Raw genomic sequence first — 22,748 nt, forward strand, 5'->3', positions numbered from 1 at the left:
CATTATGTGTGAAATTGGGATGATAATGATGATAGAAAATAATGTATGAAGACTACACATGATCTGAAATAAAGCAAGTGCTCAATTAACTTCTGCAATAGACCTAATATATAATAGCACAACACAAAAGAAATATACGTGTCTTTCACATAAATTGTCCAAACCATTTTCACATGGGTGGGGCGGCACTGGGGGGGCCTATGAACTGGATATTTTGTCCCCACAAAATTCGTATATTGAAACCTAATCCCCAGCATAATGATATTTGGAAGTTGGGGCCTTTAGCACCTGATTAGGTCATGAGTGTAGAATCCCCATGAATGGATTAGTCACCTTATAAAAGAGATCCCAGAGAGCTCCCTTCTCCATTCTGCATGTGAGTACACAGTGAGAAGATGGCCATCTATGAACCAAGAAGTTGGTTCTCACTAGACACAGAACCTGCTAGCACCTTGCTCTTGCACTTAGCCTCTAGAACTCTGGGGGGAAAAAAAAGATTGTTGTTTAAGCCACTCAGTCTGACATTTTTGTGATAGCAGCCCAAATATACTAAGACAGGGGCAAAACTTTAACAGTCTTTCAGGGATTCAGGTTGATGTAACCTCCGTTATCTTTAACATGTCTTCCAGGGTCACCATGGAGGATCTTCCCATCAGTGAAAAATAGGATAGAGTGGAATAGAGGAGCAAGAAAGGGAGGCTTTTATGTGCCAAACATGGAAGTGGCATATGCCATTTTGAGTCTTGTTGCTGGTTTAGGACTCCTAGGGTCATGCCAAAGTTTAAACAATATGGGAAATAAGGTTGAACCAAGTGAACCAGAGGAAGGGAGAATGCAATTTGATGAACCATACTAGACTATCCATTACAGCTCAAGAAAGTCTATTAAATTAGATTAAGATGGCTAATGTTATTTTGTAACCTCATTTTATTGTTGGATCACATTATATTTGTGGTCAGGTTCACAATTTGTGCGTTTTTAGATGTAAATTGCTATCTACTCTTCTATACATATGAGCAAGAATTTTTTTAAAAATTATTTTAAAAAATAAATATTAAAAAATATTTATTTTTATCTAACTATAAAAGAAAAATACAGTGACTAATAATTTGGAAAATACATGAAAGTCTGAAAAAGAAAAGTAAAGGTTTTCCAACGTACATAAATGGGAATAATAATAAATATTTTTAAGCTATTATAAAGATAAGATTTTATATATATGACAACATATATTGGGCAAAGTGGCTTCCAGGGTTAACCACATTTGTTAACATTTGGCAGTATAAACATTAGTTATTTTCCTATGCAAATATATAGGTTTTTAACCCAAATTAGATTGGATTATTGTCTTTCATATTTTCTGTGGTTGGCTCTTAAAATTTATTATGAACTTGGGGTACCTGGGTAGTTCTGTCAGTTAAGCATCCAACTCTTGATTTCGGTTCAGGTTGTGATCTCTCAGTTCATGAGATCAAGCCCCATATTGGGCTCTGCTCTGGCAGTGTGGAGCCTGCTTGGGATTCTCTCTGTCCCTCCCCCGCTCATGCTCTCCCTCTCTCTCTGTCTAAAAATGAATAAATAAACTAAAAAAAAATATTATGAACTTGTTCTTTTGTAATTGTATTCATTTTCTATTCTGAGCCACAAATTACTACAACCTAGTGACTTGAAACAAGATGCTTTGTTTTTTTGTTTTTTTGTGTGTTTTTTGTTTTGTTTTGTTGTTTTTGTCTTAACAGCTTTCATGTGTCAGGAATTCAGGCTCAGCATAACTGGGTTCTCTTCTCAGGGTCTCAGCCTGGATTCAAAGTACTAACTGGGCTGCATTCTCATCTGGAGTTCAGCCTCCTCTTCCAAACTCATTCAGGTTCTTAGGCAGTTGGGCTCCTACCAGGTATACAACTGAGGTCCCTATTTTTCTGCTGGCTCTTAGCTGGGAGCTGTGCTCACTCTGAGCTATAAGAGGCTGCCTGGGGTCCTAGCCACTTAGCTGCCTCTCATGGAAGCTTCCTTCTTTAAAGTCAGCAGAATAATAATTCTTAGGTTTTGAATCTCTTCTTTCAGGAAGCTCTCTGTCCCTTTGAAGGGCTAAATTGATTAAGTCAGGCCCAGCCAAGGTAATCTCCCTTTTGATTATTTCAAAGTCAATTGATTTGAGACCCTAATTACATCTACAGAATTTGTTGGTCATATAAAGTAACCTAATCACAGAAGTGAAATCCATTATACCCACAGGTTCAGGCAACACTCAAGGGGAGGGGATTATACAGGGCTTATTCCTGGGGGGAGGGCATGGGATATAGGAGTCTTGAGGGCCATCTGAGAATTCTGCCAACCACAGTCATTGATTTTATTTCATGCAGTTTATAATATACATTAGTGGTGTTTGCCATACATTTGTGATTATCCACCTGTTGGGCACAGGGTATAATGACACTTTCCTGCCCCCCTACAATTAAGGGTAGCTACATGACTTCCTTTGGCCAATGGATTGTGAGAAGAAGTGATATGTGTCACTTCTGAATGGAAGTCTTAAGAACCAGTGAAGGATTTAGCAACTTTTACTTTCTTTCTGGCACAGCAACCAAGGATGGGGCTGTTTTGTCCTTAAACCTCAGTTACTCTGATGCACAGAGCCCTGTTGCCAACCATGATGGGCCTGGGCATGAGCAAGAAATCACCTATGTTGTTTGAAACCAGTAAGTTTCATGTCTGTGGTAACAGGAAAATGCCTCCTGTCATTTTAGAGATACATTATACTTTAGCTAATCTATAGATAAAATTTTACATATTTTCTTGCAAAATTTTACTGTACTGGTTTTGGTCCAGCTTTCCAGCCTTCCAAAATCATTCTGAATCTGATTCTATAATCATCTTAGCAGTGCCTTTCAGTTTGGGATCACCTGAACATTTAATAAGTAGCCTTAGATATCTTAATCCAAATAATGAACACAAATGTTGATTATGACTGGTTCAATGATTGAGCCTTCTGCCATGTCCCTAAAGAGATCCTCCATATGACAAAGAACCATTAATCACCATTCCCGGGTGCTATTATTCAACAGAATTATATAAAAGACATGTCCATGATTTAGTGTTCAAAAAAATAATAGATGAAATAAGAGATGATATGATAAAATAGAAATGCAATAGTATGTTATGATTTTTAAGTTATTTTTTAACAGTTCTGTTAGGATATAATTTATAGGCCATGAAGTTCAGTCTTTGTAAGCATCTCTTTCAGTGATGCCCATTTCTCTTTTCCATTTCCTCCTTAAGACTTCTTTCAGAAGCTTGTGTTTCATCCCAGCACTGTCAAAGGTGTTCTATGCCTTTCTCACTTCCTCTGAAATGGATGTCCTTTACCTTTTCCCAGTAGGCTTTTCCACACTGGTTTTCTTCCAAAGTCTGTGCCTCCCAAGACATTTTCCCATGCCACACAATCTTGAACTTGAGGCTTCTCTAGCCTATATTGTGTACAACTTGCTTCTGTTTTCCAACCTCAACTACATAGGGTCATTATAGGTTTACTTTTTAAATTCATGTTGTATTTGTTCCCCAGCACCTAAAAGTAATCAATCAAGTCCAGAATAAGATAATATTCATGGAATTATCAAAATGCATTTATGTTCCTCCCTTTCAATGTACAGTAATACCTCGGATTGCGAATAACTTGTTCTACAAGTGCTCCACAAGATGAGCAAACATGTCTAATAAATTTTCGCTTGATAAACAAGTGATATCTTGCAATATGAGTAGTATGTAACACTGAATGTCACATGATCACAACTGAGCCAATGGTTCTTCTCTCTCTCTTGCTATGGGATTGTGGGTGATCATCTCCCATGCTCAGATGTTCAGTCTCAGTCCATGGTGTTTGGAAGAAATCAGCAATTTTTCAGAATGCTGGAAGCTGCCAACAACTGGAACTGGTGTTTTTTTTTTTTTTTTTTTTTTTTTTTTTTGTCACTTCAAAGCACATGTGGACAGTCCTTTGCTTTTCCATACAAGAGTAAGCTTAGAAATGCTTTGCTTCATTCTAGGTCTGGCTGCCTATAGATAAAGACCCTTTCCTCTGCTGGTTTATGGCCGGTTACATTAAATACAGTATATGACAAGAGTTTATTAATACTGTACTGTAGTTAACCTCCATGCGAACATATGCGATGACCCCCACACAGAAAAAGATTCCATTAAGCCAACAGATAACAGTGATTCCATTAGTGATAGTGTAAGTCATCTTACACAATAGCTCTCCTCTCTCTCATCTCTTGCACACCAGCCATGAAGGTTTTTAAAGGTAAGTACAGGTTAATTTATGTTTCTCTATATTTTGTATTTTTTTAAATTATTTTGTATTATATTAGGGTATTGTAATCATTTTTATATGAGTATTTCTGGGTTGTGGAACAAATCATCTGAGTTTCTGTTATTTCTTATGGGAAAATTCGCTTTGATATACAAGTGCTTTGGATTACAAACATGTTTCCAGAACAAATTATGCTTGCAAATCAAGGTTTTACTGTGTATAAAATTACATAGTTATGGTAATCCACAGAATCAGATTCTACCAAACAAGTGCATATAAACTGAATAACTTGGTTTCCACCCACACAGATTGTACATCTTGGTTGTAAGGGTAAGCGTATGTTCTAGTTTGTCCGGCACCAGGGTATTAATAATTCCTTCTTTCAGTCTCAAATAAAGCCTCTTTTGGATGACAAGTTATATGATCACCCTAATAGAGGACTTAGCTTTAAAACAAAACAAAACAAAACTTCTAGTACTAACTATAATACTAGTGTTCTAAAACACTAGAAGAGTTCAACGAGTCCTTCACCATAGCTGCTCCCAAAGTTTGAAATTAGCAGGGAATAACTGTAATTTGCAAACCTGACAATGAACGAGCCATTACGTAATAACAGAAACAAATAATGAAAGGTCATCACATTTTTCTTGTGCTTGTCATTCATTTGAGGATATACCAGGAAAACAAATATCAACATTTTACCATGCAGGCTAACTGATACCTGGTAGCTAAGAAAATGTCTGGAAAATTCACTAGTTTAGATTTCTGGAAGAATTTGTATCACCATTGCAACTTCCCAATCCATGCATGCAGCAGCCCCAAGGTTGCTGACATTTGCCAGATAATTGACTCAAGTGCAGGTTATTAATTTAGATTATTTAGGAATCAGTGTTGTTTTTGTTGTTTTAATTTGTGAGTGGCATTTTCTAATTCATGAGATTGTTGTGTAAATTAAAAAAACAATATAATCTGATAAAATATGTGAAGTACCTCTTGCAGAACCTAGCACAACAAACAGTCTTTATCTCTTGTGTGAATGCTTATTAATTTAAAGTGGCTGCCAAGAGAACCATTTGAGAGAGATGATGGGACCATCACTAGTTAGAGTGGGAATGAATGCTACTGTGGATAATGACATCTGTCATAAGCACAGGTAGAGGGAGGGAGTGGTCTTCAGTGCCCACTTGATACATTTCCCATCATATTTGTAGTTCTTACTTTAGTTTTTTTCTTAATATTTTTTTACTCCCAAGTAATTATTTTAACTGTTAATACTCCTAGATATTAAAGTTTAAAATTGTTGTTCTTATTTGAACACTTTAATGATATTGTCGAAGGAAATTATACATATATATGCATATATATATATTTTTTTCCTCTTTCATTTGAAGATATTTCCTCCTGCAGACACCAGGCGTTTGTAACAAGCCTGTGGTGTGTGAGCTTTTGGTGATGGCAAAGGAAAGAATGATGAGACAAATGCTGTTGAGTCCATGTCTGTTTTCTTTCAGACTTAATATATTCAAATCTGAACTAAAAGTGTTATTCTTTTTTTTAAAAAGATTTTCTTAAATTTTTTTTAAATTTATTTTTGAGACAGAGAGAGACAGAGCATGAGCAGGGGAGGGGCAGAGAGAGAGGGAGACACAGAATCTGAAGCAGGCTCCGGGCTCTGAGCTGTCAGCACAGAGCCCGACGCAGGGCTCGAACTCACGGACTGCCAGATCATGACCTGAGCTGAAGTCGGATGCCCAACCGACTGAGCCACCCAGGCGCCCCTAAAAGTGTTATTCTTAACACATCAGTGCTCAGTTGGGGAATAAAAGGATGCTCCTTATTGGTTAAGAATAGGAAAGCCATTGGCAAAATGATAAAGTAGGTAAAGTTTGTCTTTGAAATTCTTCACTGCTCTGTTCAGTCCCCTCACCAACCATAATCCCAGTCTGATTATGTCTTCTAGTCTCCCACCCTCAACCCTGGCCTCAGCACTTTCATGATATAACTAAGAGGGCATTTGGAGAGTAATTTTCATTATTTGTTACTGTCTTTTTATTTTAATATTTTTATTTATTTTTGAGAGAGAGAGAGAGAGAGAGAATGCGAGCGAACAGGGGAGGGGCAGAGAGAGAGGGAGACACAGACTTCCAAGCAGGTTCCAGGCTCCAAACTGTCAGCACAGAGCCCGACACAGGGCTTGAACCCATGAACTGTGAGATCATGACCTGCATTGAAGTTGGATGCTCAACCAACTGAGCCACCCAGATGCGCCATTTGTTACTGTCTTAATGGTTTACCCTCCATGTCTTCACTCCCCAGGAATATTTGTATTTAAAAAGAAAAGAACATTAAATCCAAAGAAATATATTGTTAGGAGAATTTTAAGCATTTGTAATTTGTCTAAGAGAAGACAATTTTGACAAATAAGCCTTGATATCATCTCACAAATAAAATATTTTACACACACACACACAGACACACATGATTTCTTATTCCATCTCAAGAATGGCTGTGACTGGAACACTATATATAATCTTTTCATTGTGGTATTCATTTTACCCATCCTCCTTTATCATTTATCACTTTCTAAATTGAAGCTCTTGCTCCAAGAATTTTACTGTACTTTATGCTTAGTTTGTTCATTCTTATTACTATTTTTTCATGAATTTCAACTGTCGCCAATGACCTTCCTTCTCTATTCTATTTAAATTATTTTCATCCTTTGATATTCATATTGAACCCCTATTTTTTGCATCAATCAAGTATTCATTAAACTCATCACTATGAGTTAAATACTTAGAGACAGATATAGTGAATTATACTAATGAGTTCAAAGACAACATGAACTCATGAGAAAAGAAGAAAATGGAATATAGGTTTGAGTGGTTTGGTAGAGAGCAATATGCCCATGTTATAATTCTTGGAACCTGTGAATATGTTAGGTTATACAACAAAAGGAAATATAGATTGTAGGTAGAATTAAAGGTGCTAATCAAGATAGGGAGATTATCCTGGTTTATCTCTTTGGGTCCAATGTAGTCACAACAGTCCTTGCATGATAGAAGAGGAAGACAGAAGAATCAGAATAAGACAGATAGCATTGTGAGAAAGACTTGAACAGCCTTTGCTGGCTTTGAAGATGGAAGAGAATTATGAGTCAAGGAATACTGGCAGCTTCTAGAAGCTGAAAAGGCAAGAAAATGGGTTCTTAGAGGTTCCAGAAAGGAAATGCAGCCATGCCTACAACTTGATTTAGATCAGTGAGACCCATTGAATACTTAACCTATAGAATTATTTAAAAAAATACATTTGTGTCATTTCAAGCCACTAGTTTTGTGATAAGGTGTTACAGAAGTAATAGGAAACCAATATAAGCACGATGAAAGACTCAGGATTCAAATAAGATAGTGACAACTAAGTACAAGAATGATTAAGAGTTCGAAAGTATGTCATGTTAGGAATAGCTGAAGAGAAATAAGTCATACAGAACAACATACCATATGTTTTCACTCATATGTGGATACTGAGAAACTTAACAGAAGACCATGGGGGAGGGGAAGGGGGAAAAAAAGTTAGAGACGGAGGGAGCCAAATCATAAAAGACTCTTAAAAACTGAGAACATTCTGAGGGTTGATGGGGGGTGGGAGGGATGGGAGGGTGGGTGATGGGTATTGAGGAGGGCACCTGTTGGAATGAGCATTGGGTGTTGTATGGAAACCAATTTGACAATAAATTTCATATTAAAAAAATTAATAAAAAAAAGAATAGCTGAAGAAATTGGGAATAATATTAGGAAAATGGTAAACTGAGTTTGGTTTATAATAATAATTATTATATATTTTATAGACATGAAAAATAATTTAGCTGTTAATATTTTCAATACTGTATGCTAGGCTTTGCTTTAGGATCTTAATATTAATTTAATCTTCCAAACAATCATATGAGCTAGATTCTCTTATTATTTTCCGTAAAAAGTAAATTGAGGGGCGCCTGGGTGGCTCAGTCAGTTAAGCGTCCAACTTCGGCTCAGGTCACGATCTTGCAATTCGTGGGTTTGAGCCCCGCGTTGGGCTCTGTGCTGACAGCTTGGAGCCTGGAGCCTGCATGGGATTCTGTGTCTCCCTCTCTTTCCACCCTTCCCCACTCACACACTCTCTCTCTCTCTCAAAAATAAACATTAATTTTTTTAAAGTAAATTGAAATGCAGAGAAGTTATATAACTTGTCCCAAGGTGTTACGGCTACTAAGGGGGTGATGAGATTTGAACAGACACAGTCTGATTCCAAAACCTTTTATTCCAACTACTATGCTATTCTGAGGGAGGGAACCCATCTATTCTGTGTGGTTTCAAAGGAAAAGCTGGGATCTGAGACGTACAAATGACAATGACTTATACTAGCTCTGGTAAAAGAAGAAATTTTAAAGCACAAAGCTGTCAATAGTTAATTTGGTTGAGATGTGATGCAAATTGATTTGGTTGAGAAATGGTAGGGATGTGGTTGCGTAATGGCAGAGATTTATTGCTAGAAAAGGAACCACCTGTGTCCAGAGGAGAAAATCAGGTGAAAGTGAAGAAGGTAAGTAGTGAAAGTGCCTGATTCCCTTGAAGTAGAAAGGTAGTGGGGAAAAGATCTGGGATGCTTCAGTGTCTGCTGCTGTTTGCGGAAAAATACAGTATGATTGAAAGAACTCAAGACTTCCGAGAAAATGGGAAGAGGGAAAAGCTATAGAAAACTGTTTATTAGCATAAATAGACACTTGTTATCCATACGCAATAGGTCAAAAGAGTAATTATATCACATATCCTAAGTTGGAACTTGAAGATTGATAAAGTTGCATTAATATATGGGGTAAAAACTTTGGCTTACGCTAATCTTTATCCTGAAAGCAGCTTGAGGTCAAAGGTGTATATTTTTATCTTCAATGCTTAATATTGACCCTGTAATTTGATGTGCTTATACCTGAAAATGTAGCTGTAAATAAGGAATAAGGAACAATCCTTTAACAAAATCAATTAAAATTACTTCCATCCTGTAACATTTATAGGCTACATGAAACATAGACAAACTTTATTGACACTGGAAATTGGCATCTTCCTGGATTTGGAGTTAAGCAAATGATTTTTCCATTTCAGTTTCTTCCTTTCGTGTAGGTTAAAATCTCCACTATGAGGCTTTTCCTTCCTCTTTGTTTGAAAAACTGACACATGTTAAGTATCAGGCAAGAGTAATGTTTTCTGTCAATTCAGTTGCAGTCCAAATATTATAGTGACTGTGTTTACAAGATTTGGTGGTTTTGTTCTTACATCAAATAATATATTTTCCCATTGGTATCCACAGTAGGTGGCTCAATATTTTGGTTGGCAGATTATTTTCACTTGGAGAACTATTGACATATTTAAAATTTTTTTTAATGTTTATTTATTTTTGAGAGAGAGACAGAGTGCGAGTGGGGGAGGGGGCAGAGAGAAAGGGAGACAGAATCTGAAGCAGGCTCCAGGCTCTGACCTGTCAGCATACAGCCCCATGCGAGGCTTGAACTCACAAATTGCGACATCATGACCTGAGCCGAAGTCAGACACTTAACTGACTGAGCCACCCAGGTGCCCAATTCACATATTTTAAAACATGGTGTAACTAAAACTGAATTACTCGGTTGTTAGAACTATAGAAAGGGGGAAAGATTTACTTCTTTAAAACAGTGGTTTGGGGCAAAATGTAAAACTAATTTGCCAAGTGGCTACAAATTATCTGGACTTTTCCTTTAAATTATTTTTAAGAACTTGTTTTTTTTTTTTCTTTTAAACATCAGTCTTTGAAAAGTTGTAAGACAAATTGACACCTCTTAATTTATCTCGTCTTTGAAGGGGGGGAGGAGAGTGTGTGTGTGTGGTAAGGAAAGTATATAAAAGGTGGGAGATTTGACACAGGAAACGAGAAGTAATCTTAGTACCTTGAGTTCCTAAATTCCGTAATAGAACACAGATCTTAGAATTAGCCTAAAATTTATGGAACCAACACATCTTTACCTATATGTAAATCAGTCTTCTCTTTTTTTTAAGTTTTATTTAATTTTGAGAGAGACAGAAAGAGTGCAAGTGGGGGGCGGGGAGGAGCAGAGAGAGAAGGAGACACGGAATCCACAGCAGGCTCCAGGCTCTGAGCTGAAAGCACAGAGCCCAACGTGGGGCTTGAACCTGTGAACTTTGAGATTGTGACCTGAGCTGAAGTCAGAACCAACCGAGCCACCCAGGTGCCTTCGTAAATTACTCTTTTAAGGGAATTATCTTAACCTAAAGGTTAAATGAAAAAGAACATCAGTCACATATTTTATTTGCCTGATCTCTAGGAAGATATTGTGAACTGAATCAGTCCTCTTCCCTCTCCCACATCTTTACAATCGGTGTCCCTCTTTGCTCACATAGCTAGTGGTAATACTTCTGCTTTAACATGTACTCAAAGTCTACTATAAGTATATTAAGAACATCCTTGAGATCAAGGATTTTTCCCCCCCGGGAAGGCAAATAGGTCACAGTTGGAACCTGTAGGGTGTGTTTTGTGCTATAGATGTGTGTAGGTGAGTGAGTGCAGGTCCGGATGGAGGGCAGAGAGAGGATGGGCTGGGATGTGCTGCGCATCAGCATCAGGTCAGAGGATGGCAGAATCAGGCCCAAGAAGCTGCTGCCACCAGCATTCTTCCCAGAGGAAGCCTGATGTCATGGAATCTCAGGAGTTCTTTGGGGGTGGGAGGAGAGTCCCAGGAAGAGAAACACCTATGTTCTTCCCAGACTTGACCATGAGGCATCTGGCTCACATCACTTATCACACAAACCCCGTCCTCATGGATACCTTGCCCACCACCACCCTCCCCTCGGAATCACAGTGCAACAGTGCCTCACCCCAGGCACCCAGCCAGGTGTGGCTTTGAGATCAAGGATCAAGTTATGTACACTCAACATGTAACATTTATCTGGAACATGAAAGGCACTCAGTAAATGCTTATTGAATGAAGATGAGAAAATTGATTTTTGAAAGCTAACCTGCAGCCTCATTATCTTTACAGAAATCGATCTATTTAATTAAACACGAGACCTGGATCGTCTTTGCCGTGTGGATGACCCTAAATGGAACATCCTAAGGGCATTTCCAATAGTTTTATTATCTGTCTACCAACACTTTCTGGTAGAATTCTAGGTTTTAGTTTTATCAATAACTTGTTGATTTTCTGGGCTATTTCTATTATTTTTGCTCTTACAGATAGTACCTAGTCTCCAAAGATGGCCTCTAACAATCTCTCCCCTCCTTTTATGCATATACCTCTACTTACATCAGAGAGTTGAACTTAACCTTCTCCACTTCCCCCAAATCTCCTCCCGTCTTAATTCTGTGATCACCTTGTGACTGGTTTTAACCAAAAGAATGTGGCAGAAGTGACATTCTAGGAGTATGGAAACAAGACATTAAGAAGACTATCACTTTTACTTTCTTTACTCTTGGAACCTAGCCTTCCTGCTGGGAGGAGCCCAGAGCTTGGGGAAGAGTACTTAGTGGGTAGCAGGGGTCTCTGATGGACAGCTCCTGCCTAGCTACCAGCTGACAGCCAGAGCTAATTAGCATCTGTTTAAGTGAACCATCCCAACACACCAGTTCAGTTGAATCCCCAAACGACTGTAGCCTCTGTTAACATCATGGGGAGCAGAAAGTCCCAGGTGAGCACTGGATGCTCACAACATTGTAAGAGATAATAAAACAGTTGTTATTCTAAGCTAGTACATTCTGGAATTGCTTGCCACACACAAAAATGACTGAAACAATAGGCTCCTTTCTTCTAGCACATAAAGATAGCTTAATTTTTTTTAATATGAAATTTATTGTCAAATTGGTTTGCATACAACACTCAGTGCTCATCCCAACAGGTGCTTTCCTCAATGCCCATCACCCACCCTCCCCTCCCTCCCACCCCCCATCAACCCTCAGCTTGTTCTCAGTTTTTAAGAGTCTCTTATGGTCTTTAAGAGCTTCCCTTCCCTCTCTGTAACTTTTTTTTCCCCCTTCCCCTCCCCCATGGTCTTCTGTTAAGTTTCTCAGGATCCACATAAGAGTGAAAACATATGGTATCTGTCTTTCTCTGTATGACTTATTTCACTTAGCATAACACTCTCCAGTTCCATCCACGTTGCTACAAAAGGCCATATTTCGTTCTTTCTCATTGCCAAGTAGTATTCCATTGTGTATATAAACCACAATTTCTTTATCTATTCATCAGTTGATGGACATTTAGGCTCTTTCCATAATTTGGCTATTGTTGAGAGTGCTGCTATAAACATTGGGGTACAAGTGCCCCTATGCATCAGCACGCCTGTATCCCTTGGGTAAATTCCTAGCAGTGCTATTGCTGGGTCATAGGGTAGATCTAGTTTTAATTTTTTGAGGAACCTCCACACTGTTTTCCAGAGTGGCTGCACCAGTTTGCATTCCCACCAACAGTGCAAGAGGGTTCCCGTTTCTCCACATCCTCTCCAGCAAGATAGCTTAATTTTTTAATAACATATGACTTGTAGCTCCCAAAAGGTATTTGAGCTACAGCATTGCTCTGCAGAAATTATAGGGTTAAGCTGTCTTATTAATACAATATGCAATAACTATCTTATTAAAATAAAATGCAAAAGAAAAGGATTTCAATTATTCTTATTAAGTAGTCACAGAATTCATGTGCCTTCCTATATGTGCTTACTATACATTGGCTTGTAGTAGAGACCACACTTTTCCCCCCAATATTTGTCCTCTTCTTTCACGGTGATAGAGTATCTGATTTTTGACTGGACAGATAGCAGCCCAGGATGGAGACTGCATTTCTCAACCTGCCAAGCTGCTATAATTTCTGGTCAGGGAGATATAAATAGGAATACCTGTGCAAGCTTGTGGAGTTTGCTTGCCTCTTCATCATTCCTTCCTATGGATGGAAGATGGATAATAGATTTAGAGCCTCTCTTAGATCAAGAGGACAAGGTTATATAAGTAGAAAGGGACCTGGGTCTGACAATATGAGGTACACAGCTCACCTTGCTCACCTTCTCACATGATAAAGAAACTGCTTCTGATTTAGTTAACCCATCATTATCAAGATTTTCTAATACATGTAGCCAGTCCCAATTCTCAGTAATATACAAACTGAACTAGTATTAGGCCAAAATCATTTGCTGGTAGCCCACATTTATCTTTTTAAGTTTATTTATTTATTTTGAGAGAGAGAGAGAGAGAGAGAGAGAGAGAGAGAGAGAGAGAATGAATGAGTGGGGAAGGGGCAGAGAGAGGGAAAATCCCAAGCAGGCTCCCACTGTCAGCTCAAAGCCGTATACAGGGCTCAGTCCCATGAACCATGACATCATGACTTGAGCCGAAATCAAGAGTGGGATACTCAACTGACAGAGCCACACAGGCGCTCCAGTAGCCCACATTTCTATACATGTCTTTGCAACTGAGATTGCTATAGCATATTTTTTCCCTCAATGACTCAGTTTCCTTTATATAAAATAGACATGATCATAACTATCTTCGACTAATTTTCTTCTTAAAATGCCATTAGGAAGTATGAAGTATGTGATACTACTATTAAGTTAACCTGGAATCTTCCTGTTAGCAAAATACTTTATTTCAACAGTCTTTCATCTCTAATAACATATTTGAATGTTAAACAGAGAATATAAGGAAAGAGAAGATATGCATTGATGTAAATGATACAAAATGAAGCTGTCCAAAGTAGTATATGGACAAGTTGAATGATAATGTAGCATAAACACGCATACACACAGAGGAGATATTAAAGGACAGACATAACGGGGCACATAGACAATTAACTGCAAAGGCAGTTATTTAAGCATTAGGATGCCTGTGGAGGATGTTATTTGAAGGCACTGGTGTAACACGTTAATCTATAATTAAAGCACTATATTGAGAGTGATGATGTTTGATAGTGTCTGTCTAGCAGAACATGACTGAGGCATAGGGAGAATTAGGATCAATATTTCATCTTAACTTAGTGAAAATAGTATTAATTTTCATTCTTTTTAAAAATAGATATATTCAAAGGGTGTCTTGGTACAAATGCTCAGCAGTCGAATATCATTGCTACCTCCTCCTTTCTTTACCTGTGTCTCCCCTGGGAAATACCTTTCCTAATTATAATCTTCCAGTCACCACCATCTCATGCACTGTTAGTTTTGTGTGAGTGATGGTTAATAGATGTTTGTTTCTTGGATTGGTGACTACCTCCCAATGGCAAGATAATAGACATGAAGAAGGGGACACAAAAAGATACATTTTAAGTTATTTTTTAATATCAAGGGATTCTTTTTTACCACAATACCCTCTCACCAATTTTTTTTCTTAATGACCACAATATACTCCCCTCCTCACAAACACACAGACATACACACATAAGAATATATTCTCTGGATTTTACGCCATAACATACCAAGTAATGTTTTTCAAAATATGTAGAAAGATGTCTCCATCTTGCATATATTAAATTTATTTCATAAAGCTCAAATATACATAATTCTTGTCACTTGTGTCTATTTAATATTATGATGAATGCCAGTTTTATTTATATATGTGTAAAATCTCTTTTCAATGCTTCTAAAATAGCTTATTGATTTCCTGTAGAAGTGAATTTCAAGCTTTGATTATATGCACATATCTCTTAAAATTGATCTTTCTGATTTATTGAAGCAGCCTCCAGCTATTTCTTAGTTAACCACATTTTTGAAGCTAAAGTATATCTTGATGGAAATCCACATAGTGTCAAAATATAGATGAGAAATATGTGGACATTTGCCTGGCCATATCTTCTTAAAAATGGAAATGATTCACAAAAACCTGCGAAAGAGAAATTTGGATTCAGGAAGAGTAACACTCAGACTGCTACAGATTGTTTCTGTCACTAAAGACTTCTCAGGCACATTGAAAGATTCAGTTTGGGATTCCCCTTTTGTAGGGTAGAAGGAATTTCCCTGCTCCCTAACTCCCACATAGATATGTTCCCCCACCCCCCCGCATAGAGATTAACTGTGTTCTGAATTCCTTTAAAAATGGCCAACTAATCCAGCACCTGGCTGGCTCAGTTGGTTAAGCCTCTGACTCTTGATTTCAGCTCAGGTCATGACCTCACAGTTCCTGGGATCGGGCCCTGTGCTGACAGCGCAGAGCCTGCTTGGGATTCCTTCTTTTCCTCTCTCTGTCCCTCCCTCTCGTTTTCTCTCTCTCAAAATAAATAAATAAATAAATAAATAAACGTAAAAAAATGGACAGCTACTGAGAATGTCTTTACAGTTACACTGCTCTTCATTCTTTGACAAAGTCATACATTCTACCGCAAAGACAATTTTGTATATGGAAATCTATAAAGGTTTTATACATGAAGAAAGCAGAGATATCCGATTTATACTTTCACTAACACTCTGATTGAAATCTGAACTTGATTCCATGTTCCAACCTTGTTTTCATGATTCACATCTTGATCCATTTCTCTGCTACATATCACAAAAGGAATGACCTAAGCCTACCAAGTGAGAATTTATAAATTTAGAAGAAACTAAAGGAAATAGTTTCAGTGCAGTTAATTGTTTAAGTTATTCCAGTGGCATGTTTTTCAAAAATAGCTATGGTTTTAGTACTGGATTTCTTTGCAAAAATAGCATAAGTAAAATTTGTCAATTATAAATAATAAGGTACCAGTGATTATGTCAAACTCACCTCATAGTACCTGCTAATTGCTGATGAAGAAAAGAAGGAACTATACCTATGGCCATTTCCTTGTTTAACAAAGCCAATGAACTGTTGTCTTTTGGGAACTTTTACCCCCAGGTTGGAATTTTTCACTAGGGACTTTTGTTCACTGGCAGGTATTGGAGTCTACACTGCCAACTTTGAAAAGATTCATTATTCTCTTGTGCATTACTAACTCTAGAGGCAGGCAAAATGCCAGAAATCTCATGAGCAAAATACAATCATATATATATATATATATATATATATATATATATATATATATAATTTTTTAAGTCTGGTTTCCAGACTCGAGAGTTAGATTAAATGATGTAATTTTGAGAATGTTTTCCCTTTAAATTGAACCCCAATTTAAATCCTGAAACTTTTGAAGCATATGCAAAAATGGAAATTATTCTCTCCTTATTTTGTGTAGTATTTTAAATTTTATCTGCTCTTATGCAGCTTAAAGGTATTGTCTTTTATTCCTTTATGATTGTCCATATAGTGAGAAATGAAGTGGTATTTGGATAATGACATTTCTTAATTCGTGAAGTACATTGGCCAAAGCAGGTAACTCATGTCAACGAGTGCATTGTTGGATTGCAGGTGAGGTACCATCCAACAATGTAAGCTTGCATATATGAGATGGTTTCTGGTGTTCGTTTGGGTAGGTGCAATGCCTCGCTTTTACATGTGGGGATAAACCAAGGGGATGGGATAAGGGGAGCAGAGGGAAGACTCACTAAAGCAGAGTCCTTAGGCTATTCTTTTTATAGTGAAGAAACAAGATTTATTTGCTGGCCTCCTGAAAGGTATATTCTCTTTATTGTTAGTTCTTTGATAATTGAAATGTGCACAACTTAAGTGCATTCTTGGTTGTGGTTATGTGTTTGCTTTTCACTTTTGGGTTCATAAAGACCATCAATAATCGAGCAACACCAAATCTCCCTATAGCAATTTTGCTATAGGGATTGGAGTTCCTACAGCAATTTTTAAAAGCATCAAAATTAAAAGTAGCAAGAGTATAAAACATTTATAAAAGCAAAAAGATAAAAGAATCAAATATGCTTTTTTTCTGTGAACTTGTGGAGGGGAAATGATAGCACCTGTTTTCCCTTGAGCTGATGAACACTTTGAAAGGTAATTAGTTATAAAAGTAGATAGCTAACATAGGCTTTATTTGGCTACCTTGGGCTGGATTGCTGTTACAGTATAAAAGCTATACTATTGTAAATTCTATAATGTAAAGGAACATTCATGTCTGATGGAGAATGGGCTCTAACATTTTTATTGTACAAACAGTACAACCATCACTGAATTGTACACTACTATTCTTCTTTCCTAGAAACTCCAAAACCTATTTTATATTATTCATATTTTGTCATTTCCCTGCTTCAATGAACTTTATGTAAAACTTTGGATTACAGATTTTGTAGCAAATATATATATATAGATATAGATATAGATATAGATATAGATATAGATATAGATATATATCTCCTAAAGTTGGAGTCATTTATCTAGACAGATGGTCATGCTAGTTGAACACATTGTGCATAAATGCTACGTAGCATAGCCAGAGTATAGAATGTTCTCTTTTATAAAAAGAGTTTTGTTGAGAAAAGTCACCATACATCATGGAGAAAAAAAATGTACTTCACCTATGTGTTACTAATTTTTCAAAAAATTATTGAACACAAAGATCAGTGTGATAATGATTTATTTTCTTTGATTCAAAGGCTCCTCATTATGTATAGCTGAGTTAAATTCTAGTTAGTGGTTTACTTCAGTAATTTTTCACACAAATTTCCAGGTGAGGAAATAATGTTTATTGATACTGTGTTTATGTTAGGATTTGACATATGCTAAATCATTTTAATCTTATCTTTATGATAGAATAGTTATGATTAATAGCTCAGTTTTACAACTGAGAAAACAGTCTCAGAAGCATTAAATACTGTGCATAAAGATGTGAGAATGAAGGCTGGTGCAGTGATCTTACTTAAAAGTACGGCTCCCATGCTGTTGTTCTCCTCAGAACCTTTGGCAGCATCCCATTATGCAAAGAATAAAACACAAATACCCAGATGACATTGCCATGAATGGATTTCATTCATGTTATTCTTTACTTTCTACCTTCTAGACTTAATGCTTCCACCACACGCTGGACAACCCAGCATTCCCTGAAAATATTCTGAGATTTCCTATCTCTGTTCCTGGTTCATGCAACTGTCCCCCTCCATATGGAATTCTCCTTTTAGTCATCTCTGCCAATGAATATCCCAGCCTTCCTTTACGGGCCAGATCAATTACCAGCTGCCCATGAGTGTTCCTCAGTTCCTTCAGATGGAATTAATTATCCCTCTTCAACAGAAAAAAATAATACACATCTATTACCAGAAATCCTCTGTTCAGGAAATCAGTTGTGTATATGTTTATTTCATTGCTTCTGATAAGGTATAAGTTCCTTTAGAGAAAAGTTCCATTTTATTTATATGTATCTTTTGCTCTACCCATTGTAATATTTTGCACATAGTAGGCCCTCAATAAATATTTTTGAATTGGCTTTCTAGTTGATAGAATATTTTATAAATTAGCTTTTTGTGTATTCAGAAATATTGGAAATGCCAAAGGTCTGATTAATATAGGAGTACCACCGTGATATATAATGCACATATTCTAGAGAGATCTCTACAATATGCAGCATGAGTATTAGATAATTTTCTGTTTTATCATTAATATAAATTTAGTCCTCTTATTAATTTCTGGAAAATAGCTAAAAATTCTAAATATTGAAAAAAATTAATATTATGAAGAAGAGTTTTCCTGATTATATCAAGGACACATGACATATCTTTTAGCTCTCTACACCATGCTTGCAAAACAAGATAAATTATTTATTTTTGTCGTCCTAGATATGCCTTTGGCAATGTTTAGTCATTTGGCCATAGTGACAATTGCCAGTTATAGAAACCATTTTTATCATCACTAGTAGCGATGATTTAGTATTTCAAGGATTTGTTAGGCCAAACTAAACTTTAGATCATAGAATCTTAAGGATCATCTAATTAAGGACTTCTTAGTATTGTTGATAGATTTACAGATGCATGCGATCCCTCTCAATTTGCATGCAAAACGTTAGTATTTGTGTGTTCCATCACTCCACTATTGCTTTTTGCATATTCTCATATAGTGCTGTGACTTCCTAAAATGTCAATAACCACTGAAATTATCCCCTTACATTTACAAATCACCTACAGAGAGATTAAAAGACTATATACATACCCTTGACATCCTAAAACCAGAACCCATGTCTTTCAATATCATGTACAATACTTTCTCTGGATACTATGCCAACTGATGACATATTGAAAATTTATAATATTAAAGATAAACACAAGAATACAATATATTAAATGATAGCAGTAAGAATCAAACTACTACTCACTTTTATTTGTTCTTTTAATTCCTAAGTTAATTCTGGAAACAGAATGTAGTACAAAACAGGTAGTCACAACATGCAAATTCTTAGTCTTCTCTATTTCTCTTTGTGTTTTTCATGTTAAACGTTTTCTTTGAAGCCAGTAGAAACTCTGCATCTGTGACAAGTCTCTGAAATACAAAGGGAAATGAGAATCTGGCCAACCACCTCTGATGAAGTAAACAATCATTTGAATTATTTTTCTGTTTAGGGAAAATATAAATGATTGTAAGTTTGATGAACAAAATTCAGCATTTATTTTATCAATATGCTTTCTGACAATGCATTTTTTAAATACACCAAACAGCGAAGATTAAAAAAAAAAAAAGAAAGAAAAGAAAAAAGAAAGAACAGAGAAAAATAAATAAGTAAACCAAAATAGGTATGGCAAGTATTAAGAACTTTACTTGCTTTCTAGATAAAAAAGGGGAAACATTTACTGTTGATGCTTCATCCATAGTAAGTTTTCAATAGATTTTATCAGTTAAAATACTAAACAAACACCTGTTACTTTATCCTATCAATATTATAGTATACTAGAATGAACTTTAGATCAAAAATCCAATTTCCTAGAACAATAGGTCTAATGTTTGGTTTTCTAAACGTCTGTTTATAGCCGTTCTGGTGATTTGTCTCACACAAATTCATGACTCTAAAATTTAGAGAAGTGATACATTGTAAGTAATACATTTTAATAAAAATCAATGGTTTGTATTAAAAAATGACCATTTCCACTTGTGTCCACTATCTGAGTTACTGATCAGTTGATTAAATTCTATCTGTATTCTTTCTAAAACAGGAATTAAGATGGTTCATCTGTTTCTGGGGTGCGGCGGGGGGGGCGAGTGCAGAATAATTTTCTTGTACTTGGCTAAAAGTTGCAAATTTTCTGATTTAGGACTAAGTATTAAACTATGGCCACAAAACATATAAGTATCTCTCTTTTTCCTCTCTAACTCTCTTACTTTTTCACTTCCTCCCCGTACCTATGCCAAGCTATCTGACTCACGGAAAGACAGAATTGTTTGATTAACATTGCAGTGTAGCCTAAAGTGTTTCTAGAAGTATGTATTCATTCCAACAAATCTGTCCCTAAGACTCAGGTCAAGATCTCTGTCAAAATCTTCTCTGAAGGGCATAAGATTTTACCCTAATTATAAGCTAACAAGTGATCCTGCCAGTTTCATAGGTATTGATGGAAGATACAAGACTCTTGGCACAGAGACAAAGGAGACTATTAGTTGCAACACAGCACACACCATGAACTTCATGTTTGCAATGTCACTCAAGTCCCAGAGGCCTGGGTGAAGGGTACCCAAGAAGGATGTGTGCATGCAGTGGGATTTGCATCACAGCTGAGGAATCATGAGCTTAGAAAACTTCATTCCTTTAAAGTGGCTGCAAGTAAACCTGTTTAACCTGTTTAACCTTTGCCACAAACCAAAGCATCTCTTTGTTATCTTGGAATGCAAACAAACCTTCATTCTGCCCCAGAGGAAGCCCCTATCCCTAACTAATGGTTATTCCTCATACAAATATCCTTGAAAAGATAATCCAGAACAAAAAGTGTCACAAGATTAGGAGAATTTTCTTATATTGCCCAATCAATAGTAGCATACATGATCCTGTTAGTAAGAGTGTAGGTAGACACATGAATTTATATCCACCAGTTTATGCTTGCATGTTATTTTCATCTTAAGCAAAAATAATTGAAATGCAGAAGTATCATTAATCTAAAGCTTTGATAAAACTGGCATAGATAGGGATGGCTGGGTGCCTCAGTTGGTTAAGCATTCTACTTTGATTTTGGCTCAGATCGTGATCTCACAGTTTGTGAGATCGAGCCCCTCATCAGTATCTATGCTGACAGCACAGAGCCTGCTAGGGATTCTCTCTCCCTCTCTGTCCCTCTCCCGCTCTCATTCTCTCACTCTCAAAATAAATAAATAAGCATAAAAAAAACGCCGAGGTGAAATAGTAATGCCCAGTGCTGGTGAAAATTTAGAAAAACAGGTACTTACACTGCTAATGTCAATGCAACTTGGCACATTTTTTAACAAGCAAATTTGTCATATGTATCAAAAGTCTTAAAATACCTGTGACAAATACTCTGGAAATTTTTCCAAACAAATCCATATTGATGTGAACAAAAACAGGAATATTTATTAGTAATGTTTTCTGTAAAAGCAAGAAAATAAGAATTACTTACAAATAAAAAGATGACTTAAGCAAATTCTAGTTTACTCATATAATGTACTACAATATATAAAATAAAAACCATGTTATAGAAAAATTCTCATCAGCACTGTAAAGTATTTACAGTATATGGCTAGAGGCCACAAAGCCATGTACACCACTAAACAATTTTTTTTAAAAATGTATATATGTATATATACATATATTTGTATGCATGTGAGTATATTAATGTAGAATTACTGAGAAATTACATAGTAAAATGTTTATGTTAATGGAGATTGAAATGGAAAATTGAGATTACTGGTTATCTGTTAATAAATTTATTTGCTTTAAGTTTTTCTGCTTTTCTAAGCTTTTTATATTATTTTTAATAATTATGCAGGTGTTATTTATAATTAGAAATATATGTTTTTTAACTTTTAACTCAAACTTCCTGATGTGAGCTAGAGTATCATTCCATGACACAGAGAATATGAAATTGTTAATTTATTCTGTATTTCTATATGATTGCTTAAAATAAAGACATATGAGGTCACTCTTTAAATCATACCTCATCATCCATCTTGGGTATAAATATGGTGTTGAAAAAATAAGTTAATAAAACATAGAATAAAAATATATGACTTATTTAATAAGTTAAATTTTCTTAATCAGGAATAAAATTTATATACTTCTGATCAAAATTGTTGATTGGAATCTCAAAGTGTCTGGTACTTTAAATGCCAATGTTAAGAAGAGAAGTGTATTAACAATTTTATGCAGTTTTGATTTTCATATTGGGAAAAAAGAGCACTTCCATGTAATTGCTTTATGAAAAGTTTTTGTAGAAGGCAGCTTAGAGCATCATGTCATCATTTAGAATCAAATCACAAAAATTATAAAATGAAACTAGTTTATATTTTTAGAATTACAAAATATATTAATTTTAAATATTAGCTAGTGAAAAAAGTTTTTTTTTCTATTTTCAATACCATGAATTTTAATTTCAATACATAC

The sequence above is a fragment of the Acinonyx jubatus genome, chromosome F2 (assembly GCF_027475565.1).
Source record: "Acinonyx jubatus isolate Ajub_Pintada_27869175 chromosome F2, VMU_Ajub_asm_v1.0, whole genome shotgun sequence".
In the NCBI taxonomy this organism is placed as follows: Eukaryota; Metazoa; Chordata; class Mammalia; order Carnivora; family Felidae; genus Acinonyx; species Acinonyx jubatus.